This window comes from Dasypus novemcinctus, chromosome 23 (assembly GCF_030445035.2).
Source record: "Dasypus novemcinctus isolate mDasNov1 chromosome 23, mDasNov1.1.hap2, whole genome shotgun sequence".
NCBI classification, from domain to species: domain Eukaryota; kingdom Metazoa; phylum Chordata; class Mammalia; order Cingulata; family Dasypodidae; genus Dasypus; species Dasypus novemcinctus.
In genome coordinates, this window is record NC_080695.1 from 31,512,589 (window position 1) to 31,529,523 (window position 16,935).

General features: G+C 48.0%; 1 long non-coding RNA gene across 1 annotated transcript; it reads left to right on the top strand.

The window, feature by feature from the left end:
- Positions 1-11,980: 11,980 nt before the first annotated feature.
- Positions 11,981-16,663, top strand: LOC131275664 (uncharacterized). Its single transcript, XR_009183134.2, has 3 exons — positions 11,981-12,138; positions 14,356-14,437; positions 15,082-16,663. It is a non-coding gene; the product is annotated as an uncharacterized lncRNA (long non-coding RNA).
- Positions 16,664-16,935: the final 272 nt, after the last annotated feature.

Genomic DNA, 16,935 nt, shown 5'->3' on the forward strand with positions numbered 1-16,935 from the left:
CCATTCCATCCTTAGATCTCCCTCCCTCCTCCTTTCAGCACACATTTGTGGAATACCTGCTATATGTGATGCAACAGAGATATGGTCCAAGTGGACAAAACTGTCAGGAAAATGGACAATTATAATGTAGTGTGACTTGGACAAAGATAGAGATAAGCAGAAGGTACTGTGAGAGCACGGAAGATGGGCCCCTAAATTCAGTCTGAGGTGTGATCAGGGAAGGCTTTCTGGAGGAGGGGACAGCGGAACTGAGTCCTGTAGAAGGAGGTGGGTGGGGAAAGAAGGAAGAGGAGTGCACCTGATAGAACAGTGGGTAAAAAGCCCCAGAAGAGAACAGGGAAAGTACTTTGGGGGGAACTGCGTGGGGTCAAGGGGTTAGAAGAGAGGCTGTCTCCTGGAATGTGTACGGTCCAGGGAAGACATTTGCATTTGGATTTCACCCTGAAGGCAAAGGGAAGCCATTGAAGGTTTAAGCAGGATGCCAGCAACACATGGGATTTGTTTTAGGAAGAGCTGGGGCTGCTGTGTGGAGAACCTGTATTCCTCGTTTTCTGATGTAAACCTTCCAGGTTGCTTTAAACCCTTTTCACCTGTTCGAGCTGGTTGTTGTCATTTAAAAAATCATTCTTCATAGTTCTAAAGTTTATCCAGTCTCAAGCCACCTCTGGCCTCTGACCATCCATTACATCTCTTTTCTGCTGGAGGCAGGAAGAAATTGTGTGGATTCCATGAAGAACACATCTTCTTTTTCCAGGTAAGGCTAGGATACCCACCTCTTTCACCAAGTTGTCAGCTCACACTTGAGCCTGCCAAAGTGGAGGTAGGAGGGCAGCCAGTCTCCAAGGAGAACCAATTATTGAGCTCATCTTATCAGAGTGGAAGTCTCAAACTGGGATAAATCTGGACCTATGGACATGTTTTGTTGGAGGTGTTTCATATGAAAAAAAAAAAAAAAGGAATTAGAAATCATCATCCATTTTTAAAAACCAGGAGATTTCTCATAGAAAAGTCTGGATTTCTGATTTTCTTGAAATATCAGACATGGTGATGTGGTACCACCTTCCTGCAAGATGTCCATTGGCTGGAGCTGAGTGGCAGCTGCCCCTTAGAGAAGGACTGCGTGCTCCAGTTTACTGCAGTCTCCACTGTTTCCTATTGCCTCCAGGTACTGACACTGATGGCAGCTGTCATCTGTCATCATCCTTATACCACCTTTGTTCTTCTGCAAAGCTAGAAGGAAAATGAACTATTTCTTGGTATCAGTATCTGCGTCTCCATCAAAAACAGGAAAATGGAGGCTAGATCAAGAGGCCCCCCATATTTCAAGACAAATGGGAGAGCACATATTTCTTCATGGAAATAAAGACTAATTAAGGGTATGATGTGCAAACCAAATGTGTCTAGGTGAAAGAGGACAGCTGAAGATGCTTTTATAAGGAAAAGTGGCTCGCCTCATCACGCACTTGTGTTCTCTCCGGGGCCTGGGTGCTTGTGGGTTTGCAGCCCCGGGGTTTCTGCATCAGTCGGGGCTGATGAGAGGTGCTTTCAGAACCCCAGGAGTCAGCACCACCCTTTCCAGCTTTCCTCCACCGATCCCTGCAGTTCAGGGAGGTGGCCTGGGCCCCATGAGGGGCATCCGTATGGGAGTGAGGGTCTTATTGTCAGGGTCCTGCCCCACAGCCCCAGCCTTACCCCAGGAAAGCACCGCATTTGTATGTCTACATTCATTTACTGGGAAGATGGGGGAAATGGTTTCAAATGCTTTTTAAAAATACTTAAAAATCATTGATCTCCTAGAGATCATATAACTCTGGGGGAAACTGAAGCCCAGGAAAGACAACTGACCTATCCATGGCTGCTGGCATGTGTTTGATGCAGAAACAGAGCCAGTGTCCTCAAGTCCCTGCTCCCTTCCCACCCAGGCGAGTGAGGGTCCCTCACCTCTGTGCTCGGGTCCCCCCTGTAGTGCCATTACCCCATCTACTGTATAAATACTGATTTACTTACAGAAATGGGACTAATTTCCAGGCCTCAGGCAGTCAACAATTTGGATCTTTAAGTTAACTCTCCTAGGGGTTCTGCCCCAGGTTATATATATATATAAGCAACTTGAGGGCAAAAATGGTGTTTTCTTCTTCTTTGGTTCTCTGCCACCTAGTAGAGGGCACAGCACACAGTGAATGTTGAATAAATGAATGAATTGAATTCTTTTGTTCCTCCTCAAGTTCTCCTTTTTTCACTCAACAAACACTCATCACCATCTTCTTGGTGCCAGGCTCTGAGATCAGTGCTGGAGATACAGAGAGACACAGTCACTGCCTTTCAGGACTCTTGGCTGCAGGGGGGCAGAAACACCCATAAAGGTGATAATGCAGTGTGCAACCTGAGCTGTGGGCTCTTCTGAGGAGACTGGTGCCAGCTGTAGGATCCATTGGCTCAAAGCCATTCATTGAGGAACTGCTAGGTGCACCAAGCTAAGGACTTTCCACAAATGATCCCCTTTACCCTGACAATACCTTCCGCTTTGCAGATGATGATACTAATATTGGCAAGTTTAAGGCATGTGTTCTTTTTTTTTTAAAAGATTTATTTATTTATTTCTCTCCCCTTCCCCTCCACCCCCTACCCTGGTTGTCTGTTCTCTGTGTCTCTTTGTTGTGTCGTCTTTGTCTACTTCTGTTGTTGTCAGTGGCACGGGAATCTGTGTTACTTTTTGTTGCGTCATCTTGTTGTGTTAGCTCTCTGTGTGGGTGGCACCATTCCTGGGCAGGCTGCACTTTCTTTCGCGCTGGGCGGCTCTCCTTATGGGGTGCACTCCTTGCACATGGGGCTCCGCTACGCGGGGGACACCCCTGTGTTTCACGGCACTCCTTGTGTGCATCAGCACTGCGCATGGGCCAGCTGCACACGGGTCAGGAGGTCAGGGGTTTGAACCGTGGACCTCCCATGTGGTAGACAGACACCCTAACTACTGGGCCAAGTCCGCTGCCAAGGCATGTGTTCTAAGACCTACAGCTAGTGTATGGCAGAGCGGAAACGCAGGTCCAGGGATTGTAAGCCCAGAGTTTGTTCTAACTGCTCTGAATTCTAGGATTAGAATTAGGCCATCTTGTGTTCACACTGGTTAATGTAATAGATTAAATAAAAGAATTTCCATCAGAAAGAAAGTGGTTCTAGGCAGGTTTTCATAAACCACAATTGACAATCCCTTTGAGGAGAGCAGGTGGCCCTTAGGGACTCACAATGAACTTCAGTGATAAATGTGTCAACAGTCACTTTTATGTATGACTCTTGGTAATCATCAAGGTGCCAAACTTCTTGGTGTGTGTGTGACAGAGAATATCAAATTCTGTAGTTCTCATTTCATTACCTTTCATATTTTAAGAACTACGACTACAATCCATTTGCTAGTCCTTGACTATGTTAATATTAAACTATTCATTCAACAGTATTTACTGAGCAATTCCCGTGTGCAAAGCATGGTTGCAGATGCTGGGAAGGCAATGATGCTCCACTGTGTAAAGACAGCATTTTAGGTGCTGGGGATACAGTGATAAGCAAAAGACACAGCCCCTGCCTTTGTGTAGTTAAAAACTAGTGGGAGGGCAGTTTTTAACGAAAGAGTCACATGAATAAATATGAAATCACGACTATCATTAAGTGCTATGAAAGAGAGGGACATGGTGCTCTGAGTATACATAGTGGAGATTGGATCTAATCATGTGGGCCTAGGCACCTTTCCCAGGGAAGTGAAACTTGAGTTGAGCTTGAGGGAAGAGTAGGAAGTAAAGAGGTGAAGCGTGCCGAGTTTCTTCCAGGCAGGTGCAATGGTTCTGGGATAAACAGGTTTGAGGAAATGGAAGCTTCACAGAGAGTGAGAAGAACATGCTTTGTGTTGAGGCCTGAATGACTAGCAAAGGTGAAGACTTGGTGATCACGGTGAGGACTTTATTCTTTATTCCAAGAGCAAGGATCATGAACAGTTAGCTTTTGCTGTGTAACAAACACCCCCAAATGTACTGGTTTCAAACAACTGCTTCTTTATATGGGAATTCTGAGCTTTCTGAATGATTTTTCTGTAAACCTAATAAAAAACAATAAAAATGAAAAAAAAAAACAAAACCCCACACAATAAAACAGCCATGTCTTAGTTAGCTTAAGAACTTGTGTGTCAGCAGTATGTCAGTTGGTGGTTCTTCTGGTCAGGTTCAACTGATCTTAGCTGAGCTTTTTCATGTGTCTGTGGTCAGCTGGTGAGTCATCTGGGGCTGACTCATGATGGCCTTAACAAGGATGCCTGGGTGATTGGGGTTACTCTTCATGTGGTTTTCATTATTTATATAACAGGCTAGCCTGGGTTTGTTCACAGGACTGTTGCCTAGTTCAACAGAAGTTGTGAGACCTTTTAGGCTAGATTTGGAATTGGCAGAGCATCACTTCCACCATGTTTTATTGGTCAAAGCAAATCACAAGATCAACCCAGGATCAGGGGATGGAGAAAAAGACTCCACCTCTCAGTGGGAGGTGTTGCTAAGTACTGGAGCCAGTTTTGCCACCTACCACAAAAGTTATAAATACAAGAGTGATTTTATTAGGGGATGAAAACGTTAGCTGTTGTGGGAAGGATGAACTGAAGGTGATTGTAGAAGCTACTGTAATTGCCTGCCTTGATATCCATTTCTTCTTGCCTTTTAGTAATAGAATGTCAATTTTTATCACTACACAGTTTTCTGGAAAAAAAGGCCCAATTTCCTCACCTCCCTCATAACTAGGAGTGGCCACATTGCATTTCAGAAGTATCCTTAAAAGAGGAGGGTCAAACCTTTCTTCTACCCTTATCCCCACTGCTGGCTCTGAAAGCAGATGTATTAGCTGGAACTTGAGCAGTTATGGTGGACCATGAGGATGAGTCTCATTCTCAGAAGGTGGAATGGAGAGCTGGAAGGAACTGATTGCAGATCCCTTTATAGAACCACCCTACTACCGTGGACCATATCTGCCCCTTCTCTGGACAATTGCTCTTGGCTAAATGGAGCCAGCTCACCCAGGAGCTCTATTCTTCCCACCAAGGGTGTGGGGATGGGGATATGAAAGGCTGGTCCCCCTTGACTGAGGTGGGACCAGCATAGTGGGGCAAGTCACACTCCCCTTAGGATTAGGTTGAAGGCAATCTCCAGCTGAGACCCCACCTTTGCTCATCCCCTTCTCCATCCAGCTTTCCTCACCCCCTTTCTCCTGGGAACACTCCCTCATCAACTCTCACAAGAATTCCCTTCTTAGGCTCTGCTTCTAGGGGACCCAACCTCATGCACTCTACTTCCCCCCTCCCTGCTCATGATAGGCTGCTGAGCAAGAATCTGTCTTACCCAGCAGCTCCTGGCTCAGGAAGAACCATAATCAGCAGATGAAATCCATCTTGTTCACTGATTTTGGAGTGTAGAGAAGAGAAGAGGTCAGGAGCCTTGAGTCCAACAAAAACAGGCAGTGTGTTGTGATGAAAGCGTGAAAGATGACCTCTTTCCCGGCCTGTGGACAGAGGCCAAAGGAGTGCTTGGGAGGAGAGCCTCAGACTCGTTAAGTGTGAGAGGTCCACCTTGCCAAATCCCTCTCTTCCCTGCTCCCTGGCTCTGGGCCTGTTTGAAGTCTGCCAGCTGCTTCGGTCCGCTGGATGGACAGCATTTGTAAGCAACTCTCTCCCCAGCCCAGTTAATAATTCAGGAGCCAGTGCCTGCAGCCAACCTATCATTCCAACCCTGCTGCCACCCCAAACGCAGAGCTAGTGGACAGGAAAGAAAAAATCACCACGCCGGCTTGAAAAATGGTCCTCGCTTCAAGTGCTTGCTGGGGCTGGAAAGAGCCAGACTCTGACATATCTGCTGGGCAGATGGTGAGAGGAGGATGGAGCAGCCCGGGGGGTGGCAGGTGCCCACAGCAAGCAATATTTAATGTTTGGATCCTGAGCCACATTTGTTTTTGCACAGTGTTTTGCAGTCGTTGGGGTGTAGACCTTAGCGGACCCAGCTCTCTTCTCTTTCAGCCATTTATCCTTCACTCATTCCCTCATTCATCTATTTGGCACGCGTTGATGCCATTGGCATGGAAGTGGACTTTGAGGATACAGAAATGCACAGGGCATGGCACCTCCCATTAGGGAGATGGGTGCATGCACTCTTATGCCCACAGGCAGTGAGAGGCCTAAGTCAAGGAACAGCAGATGGGGTTCTGTGTAGGGTGCAGTTTGTTGCCTGAGTATGCTGGGGACCCTAAGTATCAATACAGAGGTGGGGGAGAGAGGACATGATGTGTAAAGCTTGAGACAATGGATTGTGGTTAGATCGCCTGGGGCAATGGTCAGTTTCATGGGTCAACTTGAGTAGGTTATGACAACCAGTTGTCTGTCCAAGAACAGACTAGGTATTGATGTGGAGATACTTTATAGATATGCTGGGCATCTACAATCACTTGAATGTAAATAAAGGCCATAAATCTTGGCAATATAGTCGGTCCTCATGTTATCAGTTAATGGCCTTGAGAGCAAGAGCTGGTGTTTCCAGAAGAAGAAGTTCTACCTCAAGATCATACTCTCTACTCCTCTCTGAATTTCCAGTTTACTGGCCTCCCTTACAGAAATTTGGACTCCTAAGAAATTTGGACTCAAGACTTCAACATCATTCTTACTGAATTTCCAGCTTGTCTGCCTGCCCTACAGATTTGTGACTTGCCATACCCCCAAATCACATAAGCCAATTCCTTAAAATCAGTCTCTTTATACACACACATATGCACATACATATATGGAAAACCCTCACTGATACACCTAGTTAAAGTCTCAGCATTGCCACTTTATTTATTTATTTATTTATTTATTTATTTATTTATTTATTTATTTATTTCTCTCCCCTTTCCCCCCACCCCAGTTGTCTGTTCTCTGTGTCTATTCCCTGCGTGTTCTTCTTTGTCTGCTTCTGTTGTCAGTGGCATGGGAATTTGTATTTCTTTTTGTTGCATCATCTAGTTGTGTTAGCTCTCCGTGTGTGCAGTGCCATTCTCAGGCAGGCTGCACTTTCTTTCCCGCTGGGTGGCTCTCCTTATGGGGTGCATTCCTTGCGTATGGGGCTCCTCTATGCGGGGGACACCCCTGCGTGGCAGGGCACTCCTTGCGCGCATCAGCACTGCACATGGGCCAGCTCCACACGGGTCAAGGAGGCCTGGGGTTTGAACTGCACACCTCCCATGAGGTAGGCGAACGCCCTAACCACTGGGCCAAGTCTGTTTCCCTAGATTCACTTTAAATCACTTGATTAGATTGTTTTTGATTGGACCATGTCAGTGAGGTGTGACTGAGATTGTGTCTCTGTCCTCTTGCTGGGTCTTGTATAAATGGAGACACAGAGAGACAGACAGGAAAAGGGAGCTCTGCCGTTTTCAATCCTGCCTTGAGAGAGAGCACCTCAGCAGAGAGGCTGTCTTGCGCCACATGTGACAGGACCTCAGGGTCAGCAGTGGCTGACTTTGGTGAGAAAGCATCTCTGCTGATGGACATTTCAAATCACACTCAGAATGATAAGCTTTTACCCTAAATAAAATTCCCGTTATAAAAGCCTACCCATTTTTGGAACTTTGCATCGGCAGACCTGGGGTGAACTAAGACACTCTGAGAATACAAAGTACTGGCAACTTTAGAAAACAATTCAGCAGTTTCTTATAAAGTTAAACCTACTTACCACACCACCCAGCCATCCCCTTCTAGAACTTACCCAAGTGAAATGAAAACTTATGATTCATACGAAAACCTGTCTGAGAATGTTTATAGTGGCTTTTTTCTTAATCGTTCCAAGCTTGAATAACCCCAAATGTCCTTCAACCAGAGGACAGATAAACTATGGTGTGTCCGTAAAATGGAATGCTACTCAGCAATAAAAGGGAGAAAGAGCTTACTGGGCAGAATAGCATGTGCAAAGGCCCAGAGGCTCAAAGGAGCAAATTGGGTTGGAGAAACATTGAGTTGTCTGGCATGGATGGTGTGTAGAGGGCTTAGGAGGAAGTGGCAGCAGGTGGGGTAGGGAAACATATTGGGGTCAGTTTGTCAAGAGACTTGCATGGCATATTAAATCATGTGGACAATGGGAAAATACTGAACTTTTTTTTAAGCAGAGAAGGAATATAGGCAGATTTTTGTTTCAGAAAGATTGCTCTATTCTCCATGTAGAAATGGAAGGCACTGGGTTTGTGAACCCGATCCTGCTCTCAAAAATGTTTCATTTGCCTTGTGTGTTGTTTTTTTAAAAAAAGAATCTGAATTTGTGAGCAACTTAAAAATCAGATTTTACATTGAGTTCTCGATTTCCAGCTTCACTTTAGATGAACCTTCCCCTAGGTTACCTTTCTGGCACCTGCATGTTTGTTTTTGACTCCGGGGATGACAGTGAATGGTAGGAGAAACAGAGGCAGAGCAACTGGCCTCTCCCAGGCCTGGCTGTACATAACCATCACCTGGGCAGTTTAAAAAGTGCTGTGCAGCGTGATGGTCCTCTCTCAGTCCAGGGAAGTCAGCATCTCTGGGGCCAGCCTGGGCCTCTGTCTTTAAATTGTTCCCCAGCGATTCCCCTGTGCAGGCCACAGCTGAGACCCCTGGTCCAGGGAGAAGAGGGAGACCTGGACAAGGGCGTCTGCAGAGGGGAGGGAAAGGCTCAGGAGAGGTGTTTAGGGGCTGGTGGGACCTGGGGCTGCAGCCAGGGGAGGTCTCTGGGGAGATGCCCAGGGTCCTGGCTTGGACAACTGGGGTACGATGACACCATTTGCTGACGGGGGGTGCGGGAGGACCAGGAGTCGGGGAAGGTCATGGGCTCAGGTTTGGCCGCGCTAGGCTGGAGGAGTCTCCCACCTCCAGGCTGAAGGGGCCAGAGTAATTGTCCAACCTTGCTGTTCTGCCTGCCCCTTTGTGTGCCGCTCAGCCCCCCACCCCCAAGATGGGAAAACAAGGGCAACACCTTCAGAGGAGGGTTGGGAGGGAGGGGGAGAGGGAGCAGCTGTGCCTCCCCCTGCCGCAGCCTGCAGATAGGGGCTCACTTGGGCAGGGAAGGACACCCTCCTGTCTGCCCTGGGTTGTAGGTGCTCAGGCCCTGCTGAACGATTTTCTAGGAGGAAAACGGGGACAATGTGTACTCAAAAGCTGTGCTCATCCTTGAGAAGGGACCTACCAGTCCATGTGTGTGTGCTGCCCTCACATCCAGAGCCATCCTCCCAAACCTCTCAAAATCACCTGCCCAAACCTCTTGCCTTCTAGCAGATGCTGCGGCTCCATCAATTTTTTTTTTCTTTGCTAAGAACTCTTTTCTACATATTAGCAATTATTATCCTTTCTGTGCCTGTGAATGAAGCAAGGCAGAAATTACTGCCAGGCACTTGATATACATATTCTTATGCAATCTTCAAAACCATCCTATATATCCTATATATGACATAGGGGTTATTGTCCCCATTTTCTGGATGAGGGAACTGAGGCTCAGAAAAGGTAAGTCTCTTGCCTCCCATCACCAGTCAGTGAAGTTGATAGCTAAGCCCTGCTCTCTCTTTTTGGGGTTCTTTAGTGTTTGTGTCCCACCCACACTCTAACTTTGGCTGGGAGCATGCACACAGATCCACACACAGAGCCTCTCCAGATGCCTTTTATTATCTCTGGTGCCCCCTCAGCTTTCCTTCTGGTACCTGGTGGATGTTTCCATGACCGTCTCTGGCCATAGCCCCTTTGCAGACCCACTCCCCCCAGTCTGTGTGGTCAGCTTAGGGAGGGGCTTCATTGTCATAGAAGGGGTGGGGCAGAAACTTAAGCCTCCTACCCACCCAGGAGTAGAGTTTCCCACCTCAGCCCTCCTCAGCTGTATTGACCTCTCTGATACCACTGAGCATTTATGACCCTGCCACAGGAAGCACCATCCCAGCCATCTCAATGAAGAAAGAGTTTGAACCTCCTTTCTTTTCTCTTTGCCTCCTCTGGGATCCATGGAGCACCAGGGGGTGTTTGTGCCTGGTTGAAGCTGCCCAGGTACAGTTCCAAATGAGTAGTGCAGAGCTCCTTTGCCTGGTGCTTCTCAAAGGTGGTGGCCTCTTTCCGCAGTCCACACATATTCTCTCTAGATGGTGCTCCCTGAGCACTGATGTCATCCAGAGCCACTCTGGGTGGCACTTCCCTGCTAACAGTCACTGTGGACTCTGCTCCTGGGTAATGGTGGGTGATGGTGATCCTCACTGGCCCCTGCACATGGTCCTCCCATGGACAGTTTCATGGACAGTGCACATAGCAGAGCTTCATGGGACCAACTTCCCTGGGACACAGCACCCCCTGGATGATGCTCACTGCAGGTGGTTCTCCACATGGACCACCTCAATCATGGTTGCTTGTTCTTCTGAGCTCATCATGGTTGGTTTTGTGGATGATGATCATCCCTTAGGATGGTTTGATCAGGGATGGTACTAACTTCAGATGGTCTTGTATCATCAATGGTTCTTAATATAGTTGGCACTTGACCCTGGTAGTAGTTGTCGCTGCTGACCCTTTTTGGTACACATGATCCCACCATGATGGTTCTCAATACAGGTCATTTCACCATCGATGGTTCTTGCTATGGGTGGTTCATTACTGAGGTTTTTGATACTGTTTTCACCATTGGTGGTTTTGATAAATGTGGTCCCACCATTGATGGATCTTGATACAGTTGTTCTTACCATCAGTGGTTTCTTAATACAGCTGGTCTCATCATTGCTTGGTTCTCTGTTCAGATGGTGTTCAACATTAGTTCTTGCTATATGTGACCTGCTGGCCAAAGGTTGTTGCTGCAGATGGTATTATCCATCGATGTTCTTGACACACTGTACACCTTTTAAAGGCCTTTTCTACTTGCTTTGACAATGACTCCTCTGGGTGAGGTCAGGTTTGCTGGGTCCTCTAGTCTGTTTTGTGTAGAGGATTCAGTGGCCATGGGATCTTCTCATAAAAGCATGCACATATGGGCAGACAGCTGACCTTCACCCACCTAGCCACTGCTTTTTATGTTGCTTTGAGTCTTGTCCACCTGGAGACTGGCATTGTTGCTGGTCAGCCCGGTTTGCACCTTGCTGTCCACCCTGATGACCTGGCAGCTGCTGGCCTGACTGGGCAGAAGGTTGTTTGTGGAACTGTTCAGCCCACTGCTCACTTGGTAGGTTAGGACGCTGCTGCCTTGGCTGATGAAACTGATGCTGGAGAGGCTGTTTGTCCTGCTGCTGAAGCAGCTACTGGGCAGGCTGACCTCACTTTTCCCCTCCAGCTTGCTTGGTGCTCTCTGCCTTCCTGGGACACAGGCTCTTTAACTGGCCAGGAGAGTACACGGGGCATAGCTGGCTGGTCTGGTCACTGCCTGCCTTGGTCTTGTGCACCCTGTCCGACCGTTTGAGCCGGCTGTTGCACACTAGGCTGATCTCACTGCTCTCCTCGTCCCCTGCGTACCCGCTGCTCACCAGGCTGATGCTGCTGCTCTTGTCCAGGCTGGGGTACCGGAAGCTCATCACATCGCTGTCTTGGCTCCAGGAGGGCCCCAGGCTACTACAGGAAACCTGCTGGGGCTCTTTGGTCACTTCTGCATCATGGTGTGGCCATGTGTGCGACGGGAGCTCTAAGCTGGGTGCCTGCAGGCTTGAATCTTGACCCTGAGCATTACCGGTGGACGACTCCCCTTTCCCTCCCTGGAGGAAAAGGGGGGGCAACTTAATTTGTTTATCCAGGAGGAGGGGACCTTGGGAGGCCTTTGAATGTTGGCTTGTGGCTTGTCCGGGAGGAGGTGGCTCAATTTATAAGGCTGCTCTTTTGAAACACCGTGTTCTGATTGGCTGGCTTGGTTCCCATGGTGATGGGGCCTGTGAGGCGGGGTGGAGGAGAACAATGCTGTTCAGGCACCTGTTACATCACGGCCCAGGCTGGGCGGTGGGCCAGAAAAGGTGCTCCTGGCCGGAGGGGATGAGAACAGCTTCTTGGGACACTTTTTGAGGGGCCCGTGGCCTTTCCCTTACCAGCCACCATGTCAGGAGACCTGAATCCAGAGGAGCCCCTTATGTGTTCCTTTAGGATGTAACTTCATCTCCTGAGCCTCAGTTTTCCAGCTGGTAACAGGGGAAATATAAACTCCTTCCAAAGGTGGTTGTGAAGGCTAGAGAGGATACTGCAGTCAGGAGTTTAATCTGAATTCCTTTCCAGATCTGACTCTGTCCTAGGCTTGTCTCATGTCACACTCTACCCATTCCTCACCGTGGATGCTCCAGTCGCACTGGCCACCTCTTGTCCTGAGCTCTTACCTGCTGCAGAGCCTTTGCACTGGCTGCTCCCACTGTCTGAATGGTCTTTGTCTCCTCAACCTTCAGGCATCAGCTTAAATGGGGGAGGCCGGCCTGACCTGTTATTCTTTAGATCACTTTCCAAGTTATGTTCCCTGTGGCACTAATTACAATTTGCAATTTTATTGGCATGTATTATTTTTTGCTGATGCCCTCCATCAGTTTGTAAACTTCACGAGGGCAGAGATTTTGATCTCTTGTTCTCTCTTATGACCTCAATACTTGACACACGTAGGTGCTCAATGAATATTTATTGAATGAATGCATTAATGGACTACCTTTCATCATGCATCACGACCACATGGGGAGCTATTAAAAACCTATGTTTTGGATTTTCCAAGACAATGGTTTCTCCCCTGACTGCACATTGGAACTGCCTGGGAATGCCTGGGTCGCACTTCCAAAAATTCTGAGTTGATTAGTCTGGGGTGAGGTTTTGGCATCAGAATTTTTAAAAGATCCCCAGGTGATTCCAATATGTAACCAGTGTTGAGAACTACTCAGTTAGGAGTGGAGGCTCAGCCACGTGTTTCTTAAGGCGATTCTGTTGTGCAACTACAGATGACAACACCGAGCAGGGCACCTATTAGACATATAGATCTTTATTGAATGAATGAATGAAGAAATTCATTGACCCTCAAAGAATTCATGATGGGTTTTAGGGACTTTGAGAATTCATTGAAATAGTAGGCAAAATTTGTGACGATTATTATCAGTCTGTCTGTCTGTAATCTATCATCTATCTAATCTACCTACCTACCTGCCTACCTATCATCTAGCTATCAGTCATCTGAGGGACTCCTGGTGGGATTCTGGGATTCATATCCCTCCTGGATTATGGATCTGAGTATTGGAGAACACCTGAGGGCTTTTCCAGGCTAGATGGCAGAGGTCAAGTGTAATCAGAGCCCTCGTCCTCTCTGCACTCATAACCCTTGGATACAAGCAAGGCTCAAATCTCCTCTTGGGCACCGTGGACCAGACTGTCTTGTTTCCAGTCTCCATTGCTATTTGCCTTCAGGACTCTTCTTTCACCCAAACCTACACTCCAGCCTCTTTCTTCAGATTCTCTACTCCTCCTGCAGGTCACTTTCTTTACTCAGGTGACTGGTACAGGATCACCTGACAGACAGGCACAGCCAGTCTCTGAGTCTCAGTCAAGGATCAGACAGGAAACCTGGCCATAATCCCATCACATCATCTGTGTATCCTGGAGGCCAGTGTCTACTTTCTCCTTCTGGGGCAGGGACAGTGTTATATGTTCACCAACCCAGCTCATTTTCTCCTGGGCCCATGGGAAAGTGGATTCCTATCTCCCTGTACCTACGTGGGGCCAGTAGAGTATGGGCAGAAGGGATTTCATGGCTCTAGTCCTGGGCATAAAAACATTTCCCATGCACGATCTTTCTTCTCTTTCTGCAGTGGCCCTGGAAGTCACCCACTGCAGGTGGCAGAGGATGGAGACTGGGTCCCTACAAGACTGTGTGAAGACCTCTCCTTTCTCTACCAAATACATTTGTGATGTCGCTGAACAATGTACTTTTATTGTAGATGCCATCAAGATCTGGGGCTGTATTACCTCAGCAGAAACTAGTCTATACTGACCAAATGTCCAGGCATTGCGAATGTGTTTCACAGGGTTTAGTTTTTAATCTCTGAAAGTTTTCTGCAGTGGGTCCTGGGGCTGCTTTCTTGCCCCAACATCCACCCTAAAAATCTGCATATCAAAGTTCCCTGATGGCCAAGAATATTACCAGAGAGAAATTCACCAGTCATTACAATGGCCCATCAGCTCCAGGCCTCTGATCCTAATATTCCAGCAGAAAACTCATGCTGAGTGAGGATCAGCTCTCGGAGTGCAAGATATCATAATCACTCTCAGCTCAGATGAGGACTTTGACTTGTTTTCCTTCCTTTTAAAAAAATTTCCTGCACTAATATTCCTTCTTTCCATCCCCAAGTATTCACTCACCCTCTGTTCTTTCTCAGGCAGTGTGCTTGGGCCCTGCTCTCTGGGAGCCTATATTCATGGAAGGAGAGGGATATAAACGAGTATATGTGTTTTGTGATGGTGAGTGTTAAGAGAAAAATAAAGCAAGCAAGGGGGTAGGGAGAGGTGGCACGTGTGTGTGTGCGTGTGTGGGGGTGTGTGCACGTCTGCTGCCCCTGGAACAGCAAGTGTGAGGAGGGAATTCTAGGGAGAGACATGGGGAGGCCTCAGCAAGGGCTTTGGATTTTACCCTGAGTGACTTGGGAGGCGGTGCAGTTTTCAGCAGAGAAGAGCCGCAAGTGGGCTTCTATGTCAACAGGCTGCTGTGTGAAGAACAATCTAGAGAGGGCAAGGGGCATCAGGGAGCTGGTTGGGTTCACACAATAATCTAGGTGAGATATGGGGATGGTTTAGACTAGGGCAGCCACAGCAGAGGTGGAAGGAATTGGCTGAGTTCTGGATGCATCTCGAAGGGAGAGATTCAGGATTTGCTGATGGCTTGGACTGGGTCGTGGCTGAGGGAAAGTGATACGTCAAGGGCAAGTTGTGGGGTTCGCAAGCCTTGGCATCAGGGGCTGGTCCTAGAAAAGGCAGCACCCTCCTCAGGTGCACAGGTGGAGTGGAGCATACCTGGGGGACGGGTGAGGGTTGGGGCAAAGGCTGGGGGGCCACTAAGTCCCACCAACATGGCTTTGAGCCTCAGTTTCTCTTCTTCCTTTTTGCAGGACTTTTAGAATAGTGCTTAACAACATTACAGAAGGTGGTGAAGATGAAATGCTCCAGATTTATTGAGAATAAAGAAACGTGAGCACACTATGAGATACCGAAGGCCAGCGGAGAAGATAGACAAAGCCCTCGGTGGACCTAGAGCTCCAACAAATTTCAGATAGTGAGAAGTGCTGTAAAGAAAGGAAAATCGGTGATGGGAGTGAGTGGGGAGGAGACAGCACAGCAGTTGATAGATGGGATCATTGTCTCTCTCCATCGTGGGGCCCTGGCTGAGAATGCACTTGGGCATGTGGGGGCTCAAATCCTATCCCTGTCATCCGTGGGACAAAGTGCAGTCAGGTGGCCACTCTGAGCTTCAGCTGCCCCCCTGGAAATGGGATAACAGCATTGACAATATCACTCCTGGGGCTGTTGTGAGGGTTAACCAGAAGCATGGGGCCTACGCCCACTCTCAGTAGGCTTCATCTCAGGGTTGTAGCGGCCCACCCCTCTCTGGAACCTTCTGTTTTAAAACAGAATAGATATACTTTTTTTTAAAAACCATGAAACCCTCTTACCCTCAGCATCACCTGCTGGGGCATCTATTCTCTGAGATTCTCTGCACACTCTTATCCGTGAGCCCCTGCGATCCTCTGAACAGAAGCTTATTCTCTTGCTGGGGGGCCCCATCGTTGGCTTCCAGTCTGGGTGAGAACATGCATTCATTCATTTTGAAGATTCCTCCAAGCACCTACTGTGTGCCACCACCGTGCAATGTGGTGAGAGCTCCCTAAGAAGACAAAGTCAGTACAGGCTGGGACTGGAAGTCAGGGTGCTCCACGCACCGCCCAGGAGAGTGACCGAGGGTGGGCTTGGGCACAGCCTGCTGGGTGTCAGCATTGCACCAAACACTTGCATGCATCATCTCCCATCATCCTCGCAATCACTTATGAGGCTCACGACACCCCCCTCTTACAGCTGAGCAGAAAGGGCTGGCCACTTGCCAAGGTTGCAAGCTAATAACCCTGCTGTCTGTTCCAAAGCCCATGCTCCTATTTCACTGCACGGCAGGCCTGTCACGTGTGTGGCGAGTAGCATTCTGTAGGCCGAGAGCAGCCACCAGCAGGCCCACAGACCTCCCTGCTCAGGTCCATGAGGTATCCGAGGGAGAAAGAAGCAGACTCTATGGCTGGCACTGGGTCCTCCAGAGTCAGACCTGGGACCCTCCATCTTCTCCAGGGAGCCAGGCAGACAGGATCAGTTCAGCCTGTCCTGGAAGAAAAGGTCCTTCTTCCTCTAGGATGAACACAATTTCCCCCTCCCCCTTTTTATTATTGAAAGCATACAAAAAAAAAAATAACATGAAAGTGGATACCATGTATTCAACACTTAGTTCAGGAAATAAAGCACTACTGATATACCTGCAGCCCATTCACCCCTCTCCATTGCATCTCCAATGGCAGTCCTGAATCTGATGCCCATCAGTCCCAGCCACATCTTTGTACATGGAAGAAGTGTGAAAGAATGTGTCCCTTAACCAGCACGGGCCAGTTTCTCATGTTATTGGTCTTGATATAAATGGCACCCTCCATAAATCCATCTGCAACTTGCTGCTTTTAATGCTCAGCATCGTATTTGTGAACTTCATCTGTGTTTATAGGTGTTGCTCAAGTTCATTTTCACTGCTGTTGATTACTCCATTGGTGAATATGCCAACATTATTTATCTGTTCTATTGATGGATATTCAGGTTGTTTTCCTTTTTTCCAGCCATTTACAAAGAAGGCAGCAATATACATTCCTTTATGTATCTCCTTCACATATTTCCCTGAGGATTTCTGAGAAGATCTGTCCCTGCTCATCTCCCCCATC